Below are 16,984 nucleotides of genomic sequence, written 5' to 3' on the forward strand. Positions count from 1 at the left end.
GACCCAAACGTTAAACGTAACTTGGTGTTTATCGTTCACGTAACGTTACTCAATCCCCGGCGCAGCTGCGGTCAACGCAACTGGGGGAGGGGGGTGGTGGGAGCTGAGCGACGGTTTCTCCTTCAAGGAAACTCGCAGTTCCACGCCGTCGCCCTCAGTGGCTCACCACTCCTGGAGGTGGGGACTGGAAGCCACTGTGGGCCAGATAAAAGCAATCGATGCACTGCATTACATTACCGCCAAACATAAGCAGCACGTGTACACTTGTGCCCGCAAGTAAAAGCAAACTCAACTATTTTAGTTAGCAGTTAAATCCCACTGGGCTACTAGCTCTTTTTCAGAAGTGACCTGCCCACACGTGATAGCTCATCAAAGTGGATCATATCATCACACATAGGATTTTATAGTACCAGCCAAATAGTCTAAACGCATGCTTCTAAACATGGAGGACAATGTCAGAGAACCCGGGGACAAAAAATCCATGTGACCACAAGAACAGCGATTTCTCAAAGCCCAAATTTTATGTATGTTGAACTTCTTTCGCACCGTACGTAGCCAACAGTGCTAATCAGAGGTGCGTCAGGGTCAGGATCAAAACCCGGTGCTCCTGCTTTCCAGGCGAGGGATATAATATCTCCTCACCACCACAGTACCCGGAACCTCTAACTCCTTGTTTGGACATACAAATTTGATGTGTCTCCGTATTTTACCCTCCCCTTTATATTTGAAATGGCAGTTATTATTATTATTATTTCGCCACTTGTTCACCTGGGAAAGCCTCACTGAGTGTCAGGAATTTTTTTTCCAGGAGAGTACTGCCAAGTTTTCTGCAGTAGGCAGGCAATATTGCTGCTGTGTGCAACTCAAGTAACTTTTCAGCATCGGGATGTTTTGGTCAATACCGGGTGTGTGTGTTTTTCTTTATTTATATCCATGGAAGGGAATGGGAGAACCCGGAGGAAACCCTACGCAGAACAGGGGGAAAACGTACAAACCTCAGACAGGAAGGTGACCGTGTCAGGAATCGAACCTAGACACTTCTTGCTGTGAGGCACGAGGGTTACCACTGCTCTGCCGCCGTGCCCATGGCTGACAGTCACGATGTTGGCATTTGCACCGAAGGGATGATGTCACGACACGTGATGTGTGTGTGTGATGTTGTTGCCATTGGATTTAAAGAGGCTGAAAACGGATGTAAATTTATCAGCAAGCTTTGGTCAACCCTTGGGTACATTTCCCTGGTTGCCTACAAGATAAGCCCCCTTATAATAGCAACACAAACTTTTCTAAATAAAATTGTATTCGTGTCGTATCATCTTTAAACAAGTTGTTGCGACTACCCCGCTACAGACCGACGGATGGACTATTATATTACCACTCCCAATCTTAGCTGGAAAGTGCTCGAGTGGTTCAGGTGAGGGGTCCTGCACGGGTACGGGAAATGGCCCACCCCAAGAAAAGCATTCGGGTCCATCAAAATTGCTGTCAAAAGGCACAAAGCCACCACAACCGGTCCCATAATCACGCATCACACGGCTCATCTAGAGTGCACAACAAGGCGCTGGGGAACCCTTGAACGGCGTGCCCCACGAGTCCTATAACTGGCCGCAAGAAGAGAGGCCTCATGGGCAAACAGCCACCTGCACAAGCGCGCGAGGAGCCGGGGCCATTGACACGGGCCGTTCCGAGTGCAACGTGGCCAACACTGGGGGGAGGGGCCGCACCCGAGAGATTTCTCATAAGGGGAAAGCCGCACCGGCCACGAGGCATCGATAGCACACACATTGAATAGATAACGCCAGTGTCAGGGATGACATAATGTCCATCGGCTGAGGCCTCACTGGAGCGAAGGGAGAAAGGCAGAGAAAGGCGTTGCTATGAAAAGTCTTTCTGATGTCGCGGAGTCTATTTAGGGGGCAATGCACTCGCGTTCGACGCATTCGATGTGTACCCTCGCGATGAGGCATTTATCACTACCACCGCACCGGAGCATCCCGTTTTAATTCCGAAAAAGTTCACGAATCACGCCACCGGCATTGGATATCCTGCAATACCCAGCCTGCTAAATACACAATTGTGTTCGAAGCGCATTGGATCTCCATTTGAATAATCGCATCCTTGTGCATATTCTAAGACTGAAAGTTACACCGCCGTGCGATTGTGAGAATTGTCCGATCGTGAAACGTCCTTGCCGAGGTGCGAGCGTGTGAATAAATGTGTCCCAAGTGCCGTGGCTCTGGCTCAGGCGAAGTGGCCTGGCAGATTCCATCCACATCGACCAGACCGGACAAGCATCATCCACGATGATGTAATTGTCTAACGGCACGAAATATTGTGGCGCAGGTGTCAGAAAACTTTCCCTCCTGCAAAACCCTTTGTTAAACTCAACGCCAAATGATTCGTCGGTTCAGCGCACGCGACACCGCAAGGCCCATCAGTTCCAGAAATCCGTTCTGGTGCTGAGCAAACCACTCGGTGTCGCGAATTTCAGCGTCCACGTGGTGGCCGTGCCGCACTCAACATTTCCTGCTGTGGAGGCAGCACCAAAGGGTTGGTGGATCACACAAACACCGGTGTGAAACTCACTCCCTCCCTACACGCAAAAAAACTGCGCACAAGACAAATTGAAGGGCCCCAGCATCAACAGCTGGAGGCTGGGCTCAGCGATACATTGACTTTCACCATGGCCTCGTGCTCGCAACAAGGGACGCACATTTCACCATCGTTGACAGCTGTGATGACTATGGCAATGCCCGCTCGAATGTTCGTGTGGTGGGCACAAGGGCATTGCAGCAGAAGACTCGGCGGCGCAGAAGTGTGAGACGCACAAAACGTGAAGAAGGATAATTACACTCCTTGCATGTAGCTCCGCGAGGCCGGATAGAACATAATCTGGAAATAATGGCAGTTAAATATTTTCCAAAAGAACGGAGGCACAAGAACCACACAGCCACACCTAACCGCACAAAAGTGCACAATCATCCTGTGGTAGATACCGCTAATGAGTGTTACAGTGAAACGGGGCCATGATAAGTCCAGTGAGTGCGTGTGTGTGCTTGTGCGCGAGCGCGCGACATTCGAAATGTAGCCGCTTCACGTAGCAGACAGACAGGCAGCCAGGAAGCATTTAGTGTGTTTTTTTCACTCTGGTTATGATGATTAATCTCCGTTTAATGCGTGAGGATTGATACCGCGTTATCCCAATCCATTCAGGTGGGCGTTCACAATCTCCTTCTTAGCAACGGGAATGAAAGTTGAGGTCAGGAGACGTTATGAAAATGTTTGGGCAACGGTCACCGGGAATTGTCACTGGCAACCACATCTACTACGAGCAGCTATGGCTATAGCAATGGCACAATGATTAAGTTCTGTCTAACTAATGAAAAAGAAGAGTTTGTTCAACATTGTTTTGATAGGTGATTGGTCGACAGGGCACATGACCTCGGCGGGGTTATGTGATCACATTTGGGTGACTAATAGCTGCCCTGGAACCGGCCAAGCAACAAGACGACTGTTATTGAGTAATATGAGGGTTTGTAAAACTGTCATTCCCACTTAGCTCGTCGGTTTCCAGGAACCACTGATACATTTAAAATTGTGTTTCGGGTAAATTACCTGTCCAAAATCTGCTTTGGGCCAGATGTTGATCTGTGTTAATGACGTTAATTATTGACACAGATAAATAAGAAGGAAAACACGTATTGTAATGCTTAATATCTCGTTTAAATCCGATTGTTCTTGTGATGTCATGACACCTATTTAAGAACCTGGGCCAGGTGACGCGTTTTTTTTTACTTCCTGAATCTTGTCCTGAAGATGCTTGACGCAGGGTCAAGCGAAACATTGTTTGACTGTGTTGGATGGTGGTGGTGTAATAATGTTCACGTTCAACATGTGGGCTATTCTACCAGGAAACAATGGAAAATCACAAATGACAATAGCACAGTTGTTAAAGGGTCCCCCTACAGCAAGATCACACTTTAGCAATGCACACGGAGCTAATTCTCAGCAGATATCAGCAGAAGATGACAAGAATTTTACTAATAATTGTGCCCAGTCCCCTGCGGGTGCACACACTGATAACTGGGCCATACACAAGTTAGTGGATATACAAGTTGTATGCTGTAAGTAATACATAATAATTTACAGCCGTTTGACAATCCACTGCCGGATGAAGCCCTCTCCACACTGTGTCGGCCGTGTTGTTGTAAATACATAGGCACCTGGCTAAACGCCGATCTAAATGTTAGCGTGCATACACATCACTTTGCAAAATAAATCCAAGGTTGGTGAAGGTAGGGAGCATAGATGTGGGAGCATACAGGTGCAGTACAACTATGGATTTTGCTGTACAGCCCTCTGCTGCCCACCAATTAGTTTCACAGCCTACAAAACCTAGCTAGCATGCGAGGTGGTCACCCATACAAGCACCATCCAGGCTCAAAATGGGACAACTTTTGTCACAGGGAAATAATTTAATTAAACATTGATGCATGTCTGTGCAATGTATTCTATCTCTTCTGTCATGCAGTTTATTTTTCTCTGATTTCCATTTGGTTGTTGTTGCTCTGATTTATATTTTCTGGCAGTGCATGTACTTGTGTTTATGTATTTATTTTGTCATATTGGTGACATAGCTCACTCACTCTTGCAAATGAGAACTCTGCTTAGTTTCCAAGATCTTACAAGCGCATTGCGGGCCGTGTAGTCACAGGCTCGTTATATGTAGTCGCGCACAACCTCTCTGTTCTGTACTGCGGGTGCCTCCTCCTCCTCCCGTCTACCGGGGGTGGGGGGAGGGGGGTGTGGCGATGCTGTGTCTCACAGCACACTGCTGTCCGGAGCGTGGATGATGATCTGTGCCATTCTCTCTGCCAGGGACCGTGTGTATAACAACAACCGTCGTTCACCACTAAGTGGCGGTGACATCACCATGGCGCTTGTGCCATGCTAGGTGCACTTTGAGGCCATGTGAAGTGTCGAAGGTTCGCTGGCAGCAGGTCACGGAACAGACCCAGGTGCCATGGGTTGACTACTGAGATGCCTGGCAGATGTGCCAACTCTCTTCGTTTTAGCCGGCTGGCATGCCGCTCGTTGTTCTGAATGTCGCTCCTCTGCCCTCCATTGTTGCTGGAGGCAACTGCCTCCAACTCCCCAGCAGGGTCCTGCACGAACCTTCTCCACAGAGGCTGATCTTGACACTGCTGGTACCAGTAATCGGCAAGCCCAATCAACTCCACATCCTTCTGTACCACATCAGTCTATAATTTCTCTTGCCTGTGGTGCGCCCGTTTAGCTCCATATATCCGTTCTATCCGGTCGAACAGCCGCTTGGGCATGCGATGGCTGGGCATGTAGGCCAAATTTGACCGTTTGTATGATCCCTCCCTGTGCCACAGCAGGCAGAGCACATCATCTCACCTCCCTGCTTCAGGCACATTACCAGGACCTGCTCCGACAGTACAGCCAGTCGGGGAGCCCACAGGTTGCAAAAGCCCTGCTAGAGTCTTTCGACTTAGCTGGAAGTCAGCGGTGGATTTAGTGCATTGAAGACCTAGACTTCACACACTCCAGCTGCCGTGCCTAGGCCCTAATATGATGCCTGGGTGCTGATTATTCAAAAGACTACTAGACCGCAAGGGTCCTGCCCAATTCTAAAGCCTCCAAACTAGTGGAGAACACAAAAGGCCCGCTCAACAAAAACATCAAGTGAGGATCCATCGCCAATTACACCAGAAAATAGCCTCAATTTATTCACAAGACCCCAACGCCAGCAGCACAAATGAAGTGAGGGAGGGTCTGGCTGCAATTAAAAAAGCAAGGCTGCCGGCAGAGATGGTATCTATCCCCCCCCCCCCCCCAGAATTTCTCCATCACTTAGGCCCGAGGGGACTCCAATGGCTGGCAAAACTGTACCCCAAAACCATGAAAACAGGATGTACCCTAAAAGTATGGTGGGAGGCGATGGTCATTGCCATACCCAAACCGGGCAAGCCAACCAACGACCAGGGAAGCTATGGACCAATATCACTCCTAACCTATAAAGTCAGGGATCCCCGGCACAAATGCAACTGCTTTGACCAAGTTGTGGCCCTTCTGATACACATCGAGGCCAATGACGTTGAAGCTCCTGCCTCAAAACAATACACCTGATTTGTCGATGCTGAGCAATAGGCGACTGCGTGTCTATATGGGCGACAAATCCAGCTCACCCAGGTTCCTCAAAAATGGATTGTCACAAGGTTCAGTACTCGCGCCAACGCACTTCAATGTCTATATGAGCGACATGCCGCCAACTGGGTCATGCAAACTTGTTTATGCGGATTACCTTGCCTTGGCAACGCAAGCAGCCACTTTCAACGACAACAAATCCACACTGAACCAAGACCGAAACACCATGAGGGAATATTTCTGGAAATGGAGGCTCAAGCCAAATCTCCACAAAGCAACAGTCACTGCATTTCATCTTGATCATAGTAGCGCCATGCACACTCTGAAAGTGACCTTCTGCAGTAACACTGTACGATACGACCCCACAACTTATCTCGAAATGAAGATGGACTGTACGAAAAACTTTCACGACCAACTGAAAAAGGTACCCGTCAAGTCCAACACAAGGGTCAACCTGGTCCAAAAACTGGCAAACAAGCTGGGGTGTTTCAGCACCAGTACTACGGACATCAATAATGGCCCATGTCCATAAGAGTTTTTTTTGGGTTAGATCATAAAATTATAAATGTGTCAATAAACCTGCCACCACCTGACACAGCCAATTAGTGAGGTTTGTCACGTGAACAAAACATACCAATGAGTTATTAGTTCAGCACATCGATGTGTTGGAGAGTAAACCCATGACATTTACCATTCGAGGACTGGGTTTACCTCCAACACACCAGTGTGCTGAACTCGAAACTAATTGGCATGTTTTGTTACGTCACAAACCTTACTCATTGGCTGTGTCGAGTGGTGGTAGGTTATACGACACATTTATATTCACCCAAAAAAAAACCCAAAAACCCTCAAAAATGTATAATATTGGTCGTGAAAGCCTGTGTTAAATGACCCTTATGTACTCTGTAGCCAAGTACTGTGCACCAGTATGGACCAGAAGAAGTCACCACTCAACTTGTTAATGTCCAACTGAACACTGCAATGCGGTGCATCACTGGAACCCTCCAGTCAACCCCAACACCCTGGCTGCCCGGGATGTCACCACATCTCTATCCCACCCATCCGCCACAACGCTGAAACCCTCTGGGACACCTTGCAAATTGTGGAAAACAGTCGCCTTCCCATTCATCAGGACCTCAATAACGTCCCTCATTAACGCTTGAAGTCACATAAGCCCTTTTGGACCCATGCGCTTAACCATCATCAATGCGAGTTCAACCCCAAAGAAGCTTGGAGAGCTGAATGGAGTTCAAAAGAACTCAAACACCTCGTGAAAGACCCAACGCAGAAGATCCCTGGGTTTGATCTTCCACAAAGCTCACGGTCCATCTTAAATAGCATCCGTACAAACCGTGGCAGATGCACACATTTAAAATTATAAACTATCCAATGTGTGACTGTGGTGATTCAGAACAGACCATATAACTTATAATGACGCAATGCCTTATAACGACACAATGCTTGATCCATAAATATGGAGATATTAGTGATACACTCCGCTGCTCCTGAGGAGGTGATCTGGCTTGACTACCTGAATGTGACAATTGTAGTTGTTGCTCTGCATCTACATCAGCCATACGACAGTACGAGACCACTTCTTACCCCTAACCGCCTAGCTGAGACTCTCCTCTTCAAAATATTCTTCTTCTACAGCTGATGTTGATTAAGAGCAACAGCTGTTATTTTACATTGAGAGGGTTAAGCCAGATACTTGAATCAAGAGAAGCAGAATGTATAACTACTTTGGTGATGTCTCCTGAGTTGGTATATGCTCCATGGGCTCTTATGGGTGACCACAGTTGCACACTGAAGATGTTTTTATTTTTATTTTTCGCACTTGTGCATCAAGTACCCGCATCTGCCATGGTTGATCTGGACGTGCTTCGCGGAAGATCGAAGTCAGGGATATGCTGCGTCAGGTCTTTCATGAGGTGTTGTGACTTCTTGGGAACTCCATTTGGCTTTCCAAGAAGATGGCAGCCTTCACACGACATACTCTGTTAAGTGATAAATCCCACCTAATGCCATCATCAACCCGTTGACCGAATATCGATCTCCAGGGCAACAACTCTTCTTAAGTGAAGACTCGTGACTCAATGGGGCACATGACCACTATTGTGTCTCACAATTGAAGCCCACAACATTGCTCATGAAAGGCAAATAAACCCCATGTTGAGATTGATCCAGACTCTGTGTGTCTCCCCATGCAGTGTCGTATTCTTTGAATATCCTCTATTTATCCTGATGAGAGCCCATTCATATCTTTTCTGAAATGGTTAAACCTACTTCTGTAAAACCAGGATGGCATTTGAGACTGCACACATGGACATATGCAAATTGCAGCACGTTCTTACCAATAATGTAGATTTGTATGAATATTAATCCGATGCTGTACAAAAGCCTCCCCAACATGCCGTGTTAGTCATAGGGGTTGTTTGAGCACATGTAACCATGCTGATCAGCGTGGGATGGTGAAGTGGGGCAGTGACGAGGATTGGTTTAGATATCACTCATCACTGATACTGGGAATCAAACATAGCTAGTGCGCGAACCACTGAGCTACTGCTCCACCACAATAACAATTACGAAGATGATGATGATATTATGGGGTCTTAAATGTCGAATTTGTAGCAGAACACCCACGCCCAATACAATGAGACATATCATGTTACTGGGCTTTATCTGGTTATGGTTTCATTAGAAATCACCAGGCGTGTGCAGGAATTGAGCCGTTGGCTGTGGGAACTGGCCGAGTAGGGAGCACAATGGCCACAGGACTGTCCTTGTGCACGCAATGCGAGTGGGTGATTTACGGCGATACAGTGCAAGCAGGCCAGCCACATATCGGTATGAGATATATTAAGTAATGCAGATTTAAAACGCAGACTGACCCAGCGGCTCGCGCGCCGACCGCCAAAAGCTCCGAAACCACCCGGTAACTTCCGACGGCATCCAAAACGGTATTCATCTTCATACGGCGAACGACCATTCCTGCAAGGTCTTAGACATCACCGGTTGAGCACCCTTGACTGTGCAACAGAAGCAGGTGCAATGCGTTGTTTTATGACCGTTTGCTCATCTCCCAGCTGCACGAGGCGAGGGACAGTGAGAGAGTGCACAGAGGGCTGCTGCCACCACCCGCACCGGTTGACCGACTCGGGCGCCGCGCCTGGATTCACATCTCATCTCAGCAGCCGTCACACACCAGTGGCTCCCGCCACCCTGTCCCAAACCTGCAACAGTCGCATTGCGAGACGCCGGGACGAGTATGGGCAGGGATCCAATAATGAAATCCCCTTTCCACATCACGCAAGTCTCACGCCGTGATTGTTTTATGGCTTTCACAGCTCCAGTAGGCCACAGTCCCTCGCATAGATTTCCTGCCTGGGCTGTGGGAGTGTCTGGCCTGGGACGTGCAGGCGAGGAGGGAGGGAGTGAGATTGGCTCATGAGATGCTGGCGTCTGGCATGGGGCTGGTGTGAAATTTCACAGGCAATGTCTACCATTCATCGACTCACAATGAAGACTTAAAAGAGCATTAAACACACACAACGTATTACCATGGCAGCAACAACTCTTAAACATATTTGTCCATGCAAAATTAAAATATCTGGAGATTGTTAAAATTTATTTGGGCAACACAAATACAGCTGGTATTTATCCAAGGAATCCTCATTGAGTCTCAGGACTCTTAATCTTGAGGATCATGCACGAAGCCTATTTATCCAATTGCATTCTAAGCAGTGTTTGTGGACGGGAAGAAAACGGGAGAACCCAGATGAAACCCAGGGAATACAACACTCACCGGCCCACAGGAACGGGATGACAAAAGGACAGTAAATCCTGCATTTAACTGGGCGACAGCCCTCCGACACGGTGCCTCATCTACAGAGGTGCAGTGAATAAAAAGGAATGTAAGCGCGTGGTGTGCAACAAGAACAGGATTCGGTGCTTTCAGAAGGCAGGAGAGAGGCTCCATTCACCGTGATGCAGCGTGCACACATCCTTTACACACGCGATGTACACGTGCACACATCCTTTACACACACGATGTACACTGAAGCATCCCACATATGCTAATAAGCGCAGCACCAATTGCACAAAGATAACGGTGTTGTGTGTGATGACCGTCTTCGTCATAACAACACTGTACGTGCATTGATGAGCCTCTGGCCTTGCTGGGCGTACGATGCTCGAGCGTGAGCAGAGGCCCCTGACACGGGGCTGCATCTGGGATTCCACTGGCATGCACTGGCCTGTGCTCTACTGATACGCACGGCCTTCTGGAGTGATGCAGCATCCCACGTAAATATCGGACCATACGCCACCAGTACACACTGGCCAGGTGGCTGCTTGGCAGTAGGGTGAGTGGCTCACAATCGGAAGGTTACGAATTCAAATCCTGATTGGAGGGGTTGACACAGACCATCATCCCTTCCTCTGGGGTTCATAAAACAAGTGCCACTTTGTGGGGACGTCAATAGTAGTCGTCCAATGGATTAGACTCGCCCCCACCACAGGAATGTGGAACTTCACCACTGAACAGGGCCGTGAACAGGAGATGAGCAGCAATGACCTAGACGCTTATTTGAGCAGCAGGAATTCTCTGTGGCCTGACACCAGTACGGACGTCGTGCATGGGGTGGCACAAAAGGTCAGCGTGAGGTCATGGCTGAGTGGGTCATTTTCTGGGTAGCGGCATAGGAACGTCCACACTCGAGGTCACGGTGTGGGAGAGCGACTTCACAAACATGAATGTGATTGCAGCCTATTGAGAAGAAGAATCTAGCCTGGCTGATAATACAGGAGAGTAACTCATGTCCTTCATATAAAACCGTTGTAACTTTTGGTGAGCAGGTCACTCTTGCAAATTAGACTACTACCCTGGTCTCTTGAGTTATCACCTGGTTAAACAAAATGAACATTACATTTAACATCAGGAGAGAGCCCACTGAGATCTGCGATTACTGTTAGAGGGCCAAGCTGGGTGACTCAGGGACAACAGAGACAGGATGCTGCTGTAAATTAGAGTCAATGACTCTGCAGTGATTATTGGCATGGGCAGAGAGCATCAAAATCGTGAATTGTGCACACAAACTCCAACAGTGCTGCCACAAGTAAACACTGCAATGATGAGAAACACGGCGGTGTGATGTGCTGTAGAACATGAGTTGGATTGAACTCCCATAATTAAGGGTTGGCTTAACCCTGACCGACATTACAAACCTAAACCTAATCCTAGCCCTCATACAACTCCTAGCCCTGACCCTGACACCGCTCCTAGCCCTGACACCCCTCCTAGCCCTGGCACGACTCCTAGCCCTGACACCGCTCCTAGCCCTGACACCGCACCTAGCCCTGACCCCGCTCCTAGCCCTGACACCGCTCCTAGCCCTGACACCGCTCCTAGCTCTGACACCGCTCCTAGCCATGACACTGCTCCTAGCCCTGACACTGCTCCTAGCCCTGACACCGCTCCTAGCCCTGACACGACTCCTAACACTGACACGACTCCTAGCCCTGACACCCCTCCTAGCCCTGACACCCCTCCTAGCCCTGACACCGCTCCTAGCCCTGACACCGCTCTTAGCCCTGACACCACTCCGAGGTCTGTCACGTGTAACGCATCCCTCTGTTTGAGATGAGGGGTGAGTGTCTCACCGCTACTGTAAGGGTCGACTCTGTGTGTGTGATGAGGGGTGAGTGTCTCTCTCGCCTCTGGACGGGCTGACGGTGCGGGGCCGTGGTCACGCAGAGCAGGGCCACCTCCTCCACCTCGTCTTCCCCACCGCGCCCGCTAAACGCGAACACCACCAGGGCGATGGGCGGGGAGACGACGAAGCAGCAGGAGAAGATGGAGGCGAGGATGGAGGCGAGGATGGAGGATGCCGGCTCTCGCCTCCTCGCATGGCCGCGATCCCCGCGCGGGCAGAACCGCGGCCCGGGGGCTCGGAGACAACGAGACGAGGCCCGCGTCTCCCCCCGCCTCCTGGACCCCCCCTCACCCCTCTACCACCACCCCTCTACCCCCTCTACCACCACCCCCCTTACCCCCCCCCTCCTCCTCTCCTGCCGTCTCCTAGAATCTCAGCGTCTCTCTCAGGGTGCCCCCCTATCCCCGCGTCTCCCCACGTCTCCCTGCGTCTCCCCGTGTCTCCGCCCCGTGTCTCGCCCTGTGTCCGCGTGTCTCTGTCTCGGCGTCTCCCCGCGCCTCTGTCTCCTCCTCCTCGTCGCCCTGCCCGGGGTGACGCGGCGGCCCCGGACCCTGCATGAGGGGGGGTGGCGGCGTCTGGATGCGCGAGCTGAGCGCGGGGGGAGGCGCCCTTGCAGGGGGCGGGCCTGGAGGAGCGGGCGGGGCGGGGGCGAAGGGCGGGGGTCGCGCTGAAGGGGAGTGAGGAGTGAGTGAGGAGGGGTGAGTGAGGTGTGAGTGAGGAGGGGTGAGGAGGGGTGAGGGGTGAGTCAGGAGGGGTGAGGAGGGGTGAGTGAGGGGTGAGTGAGGAGGGGTGAGTGAGGAGTGAGTGAGGAGGGGTGAGGAGGGGTGAGGTGTGAGTGAGGAGGGGTGAGGAGGGGTGAGTGAGGAGGGGTGAGGTGTGAGTGAGGAGGGGTGAGGAGGGGTGAGAGGTGAGTGAGGAGGGGTGAGGAGGGGTGAGAGAGGAGGGGTGAGTGAGGTGTGAGTGAGGAGAGGGTGAGTGAGGGGTGAGGAGTGAGGTGTGAGTGAGGGGTGAGTGAGGGGTGAGTGAGGAGGGGTGAGGTGTGAGTGAGGAGGGGTGAGGTGTGAGTGAGGAGGGGTGAGTGAGGTGTGAGTGAGGAGGGGTGAGTGAGGGGTGAGGAGTGAGGTGTGAGTGAGGGGTGAGTGAGGAGGGGTGAGGTGTGAGTGAGGAGGGGTGAGGAGGGGTGAGGTGTGAGTGAGGAGGGGTGAGGAGGGGTGAGTGAGGAGTGAGTGAGGAGGGGTGAGGAGGGGTGAGGGGTGAGTGAGGAGGGGTGAGTGAGGTGTGAGTGAGGAGGGGTGAGTGAGGTGTGAGTGAGGTGTGAGTGAGGGGTGAGTGAGGGGTGAGTGAGGAGGGGTGAGTGAGGGGTGAGGAGTGAGGTGTGAGTGAGGGGTGAGTGAGGGGTGAGTGAGGAGGGGTGAGGAGGGGTGAGTGAGGGGTGAGTGAGGAGGGGTGAGGAGGGGTGAGGGGTGAGTGAGGAGGGGTGAGGAGGGGCGAGTGAGGTGTGAGTGAGGAGGGGTGAGGAGGGGTGAGTGAGGGGTGAGTGAGGAGGGGTGAGTGAGTGAGGAGGGGTGAGGGGTGAGTGAGGAGGGGTGAGGAGGGGTGAGGTGCGGGTGAGGAGGGGTGAGGAGTGAGTGAGGTGGGGTGAGGGGTGAGTGAGGAGGGGTGAGGATGGGTGAGGAGGAGTGAGTGAGGTGTGAGTGAGGGGTGATTGAGGTGTGTGAGGGGTGAGTGAGGAGGGGTGAGGTGTGGGAGGGGTGAGTGAGGTGAGTGAGGTGTGTGAGGAGTGAGGGGTGAGTGAGGGGTGAGTGAGGTGTGTGAGGGGTGAGTGAGGTGTGTGATGGGTGAGTGAGGGGTGAGTGAGGTGCGTGAGGGGTGAGGGGTGAGTGAGGTGTGAGTGAGGGGTGAGTGAGGTGTGTGAGGGGTGAGTAAGGGGTGAGTTGAGGTGTGAGTGAGGGGTGAGTGTTATTCTCTATTCAAAGGAAACCCAGTCGCGCCTGTCGGTCACATGGGCAGCGAGTCATGCGGGACTCCACTCTGCTCGTGTCGCTTTCCCCCCCTCTGCTGGCGAGCCACGGCGCAGTACGTTCAACGTCCCTCGTCAGCGCGAGAATTCACGCAAGGCCCTTTTGGACCCATGCGCTTCACCTTAAACAATGCGAAATCGACCCCAATGAAGCTTGGAGAGTTCAAAAGACCTCACAAACAAATACCTTGTGAAGTATCCAACGCAGAAGATTCCTAAGTTTTTATATTTCACAGCAATAAACTGATGGGTTCGATTCCCGACTCAGTGTCTAGTTTGTATGTTATCCCCCTGTTCTGCATGGGTTTACTCCGGAGTATCTGGTTTCCTCCCATAGGTAAACAAAAAGTACAATGTAACTGGTATTGGCCAAACATCCCAATGCTGAAAACTTACAATGCAAATGAACTCAATTGGGATCGCACAGCAGCAGCGACATCGCTCCCTACTGCAATACACTTGGCAGGACCCTCCTGAGCGAGGCTATACTGGGTGTAAATAAGCGCAGTGTTGGTGAATTGGCAGCGGTGGTGCCTCTGTCATCTGTAGTGACGGGCAGCTCTGGTGGCTTCTGAGCGGGCTGTTGTGTTTCCTCTCTCTGCAATGGCATTTGTTGTAGAGATAACACTTGGTTCTGTCCCTGGATGCTCCCCAGAGCAGCTCATACATCCCAAATAGAAACTCAGAATAGAGTCTATAATAAAGGGGTTTTTTTGGTGAGATCTCGTCAATATTAAATATGTCGTTAATTGGCACGTTTTGTTTACGTGACAAAGACCTTACTAATTGTCAGTTTCGGGTGGTGGCGGGTTTAACAACACATTTATATTTATGCAATTTAACCCAAAAAAACCTTTATTATGGATAATATTGGTCCAGAAAGCCTACGTGTTAATTATGGATAATCTTGGTCACAAAAGCCTACTACGTGTTAATCAGAATTTAGTATTTAAGGTCCCTCGGTAGACTCGTGTGAAGATTTCTCCATGCAAGTTAAGACCTTAATGAGGTTTCTCCACAGGGTTGCCGGGCTCACTCTCCGTGATCCAGCGAGGAGCTCGGTAATCCAGGAGAGCCTTAGAGTCAAGCCGCTGCTCCTTTGGATCAAGAGGAGCCAGTTGAGGTGATTCGGGTACCTGGTAAGGATGCCCCCTGGTAGACTCCCCCTGGAAGTCTACCGGGCAGCACTTCCCACTTGGCCCAGGACACGCTGGCGGGACTACATCGTTCGGCTGGCCTGGGAACGCCTGAGAATTCCCCAGGAAGAGCTAGAGTTTGTGTATAGTAGTGTAATGTATCGTGTAGTGTATAGTAGTGTAGTATATAGTAGTGTGTATAGTAGTGTGGTGGCCTCGAGGGGGCCACCGCGGTGTAGAGACAGTGCCGAGGGGGGGCAGGGGGTCCCCAGTCGGGGGTGAGAGGATAATGTGATGGGGATCCACAGTCCCTACGAGGGTTCTGGAAGGGGGGCGTGGCAAAGGGCGGAGCCAGCCACGCCAGGAGAGTTATAAGCAGGGTCCTGAGAGGGAATGAAGTCGTCGTCCTCGATCCACGGCCCTCGGTCTCCGGTCTCCACGTGTGGACCAGGCAGCCCCTTAGCCTAAGTTAACTCACTACAACTGGCGTCAGAAGTGGTCAAATTTAACTCAGTGATAATCCTAGGGTCAGTGGTATGTTTACAAGAAGATGGCAACTTACCAAGACTTTTTCGGATGACGAAGACGACGAGGGGATCATTCCCCAGACTGCCCCGACGATGACTGCTTCCGGACAAGGTGAACGAGACGACGCAGCCGGCGGAGCAGCAAGGAGAGCACGGCGCCACAGCTTCGACACCGCCAGGGAAAGAGCGTCGGATGTGTCGCACACTCCTCACTGAGCTTTTACAAGCCGCGGCAGCGCTGGTCGTGGAGTTAGATCAAGAGGATTCGGCATACGGGAGACTTCGGCCATGCGGTCCGAGAGCGCGGCCACCATTTTACTGCCCACGGGGGGAACTGCAAGCGCACAGCCCGCGCGCGTGTCCGTCATTTTGCGGCTCGGACCAGTTGGAGAGCCCGCCACACTTGAAAGACCACCAACGCCGTCGCTGGAACTTCCATCACGCAAGCAACGGCTGCCGTTTGTCCGAGAATTCACGGCCGCCGGCGGTGACTGGGTGGCTTTTCGGTGGCGCTTCACGGCCAACTGCGCTCTGGCAGGCTGGTCAGAGGTGGAGGCGCTACGAGCGCTTCCCACAATTCTTGACGACGATTCCTTGGAGGCATTCTATGCCATCCCACCGGCTGCAAGGGACACACTACTGAGAGCCTTCGCTGAAATGGCGGCTATTTATGATCCACTGTCCACCGTCCGACACAGGTACGCCGCGCAGAAGCGGGGGGGAGGCCGAGACGCCCCTCGCTTTCTGCAGCACCCTAGTGTCATTGGCGCAGGCAGCGTACCCCAAGATGGACCAAGCAGGGTATGATTTGTTGGTGCTTGAACAGCTGCTTGCGCTGGCGCATGAGCTTGACGTCGTCTTGCCGGCGACAGAAGAGGACGATTTGTCGTCTCTGCGGATCGCACGGTGCATACAGGCGCACATCCACCAGAAACGACGTGCTGGAATGCTGGCGTGTGCCGCTCCCACAGGGATGCTGGACACGCGCAAGGATAACGAGCCCGCGCAGGCCTGGGCATCGGTGAATGACACGAGCTGGCGAGCAGGTGACATGGAGCGACGAGGGAGGCGCGACCCTGGAAGGAGAACCTTCCCTCGCCTGGAGAGTGGTCAAGTCATCTGCTACCATTGCAGCCTGCCGGGACACATCTCTCTTGGTTGCCATGCCGCACGGGGACGACACGCCAGACCGCCGTCGTCTTCCCCTCAGTCAACCTCATCCGCAAGTGTCCCCAAACAAGTCGCGGCACACCTCACACTCGGTCCTTGCAGTCACTTCACTCATCACGCTCGGGCATCAGTTCGTGTTCTTCTGGCGTTCACTCTCGTCGGGTTGCGCAGCGGGAGAGTCGGGTGTTGCCGAGTGATGGATGGCCTCTACGACCTGTTCAGTGGTCGGAATTGGCCTATCGTGTC

At 51.8% G+C, this 16,984-nt stretch overlaps 1 protein-coding gene across 3 annotated transcripts in view; it reads right to left on the reverse strand.

The window, feature by feature from the left end:
* Positions 1–12,178, reverse strand: part of TULP4 (TUB like protein 4) — a 55,318-nt gene extending 43,140 nt beyond the window's left edge. For 2 of the 3 annotated variants that reach the window (XR_013640104.1, XM_078877203.1), the window contains exon 1: positions 11,888–12,178. The gene's annotated coding sequence lies outside the window, so the exon portion shown is untranslated. The remainder of the gene's footprint in view (positions 1–11,887) is intronic. The other variant, XM_078877204.1, reaches the window with a different exon arrangement.
* Positions 12,179–16,984: the final 4,806 nt, after the last annotated feature.

Source organism: Lampetra fluviatilis, chromosome 47 (assembly GCF_964198595.1).
Source record: "Lampetra fluviatilis chromosome 47, kcLamFluv1.1, whole genome shotgun sequence".
In the NCBI taxonomy this organism is placed as follows: domain Eukaryota; kingdom Metazoa; phylum Chordata; class Hyperoartia; order Petromyzontiformes; family Petromyzontidae; genus Lampetra; species Lampetra fluviatilis.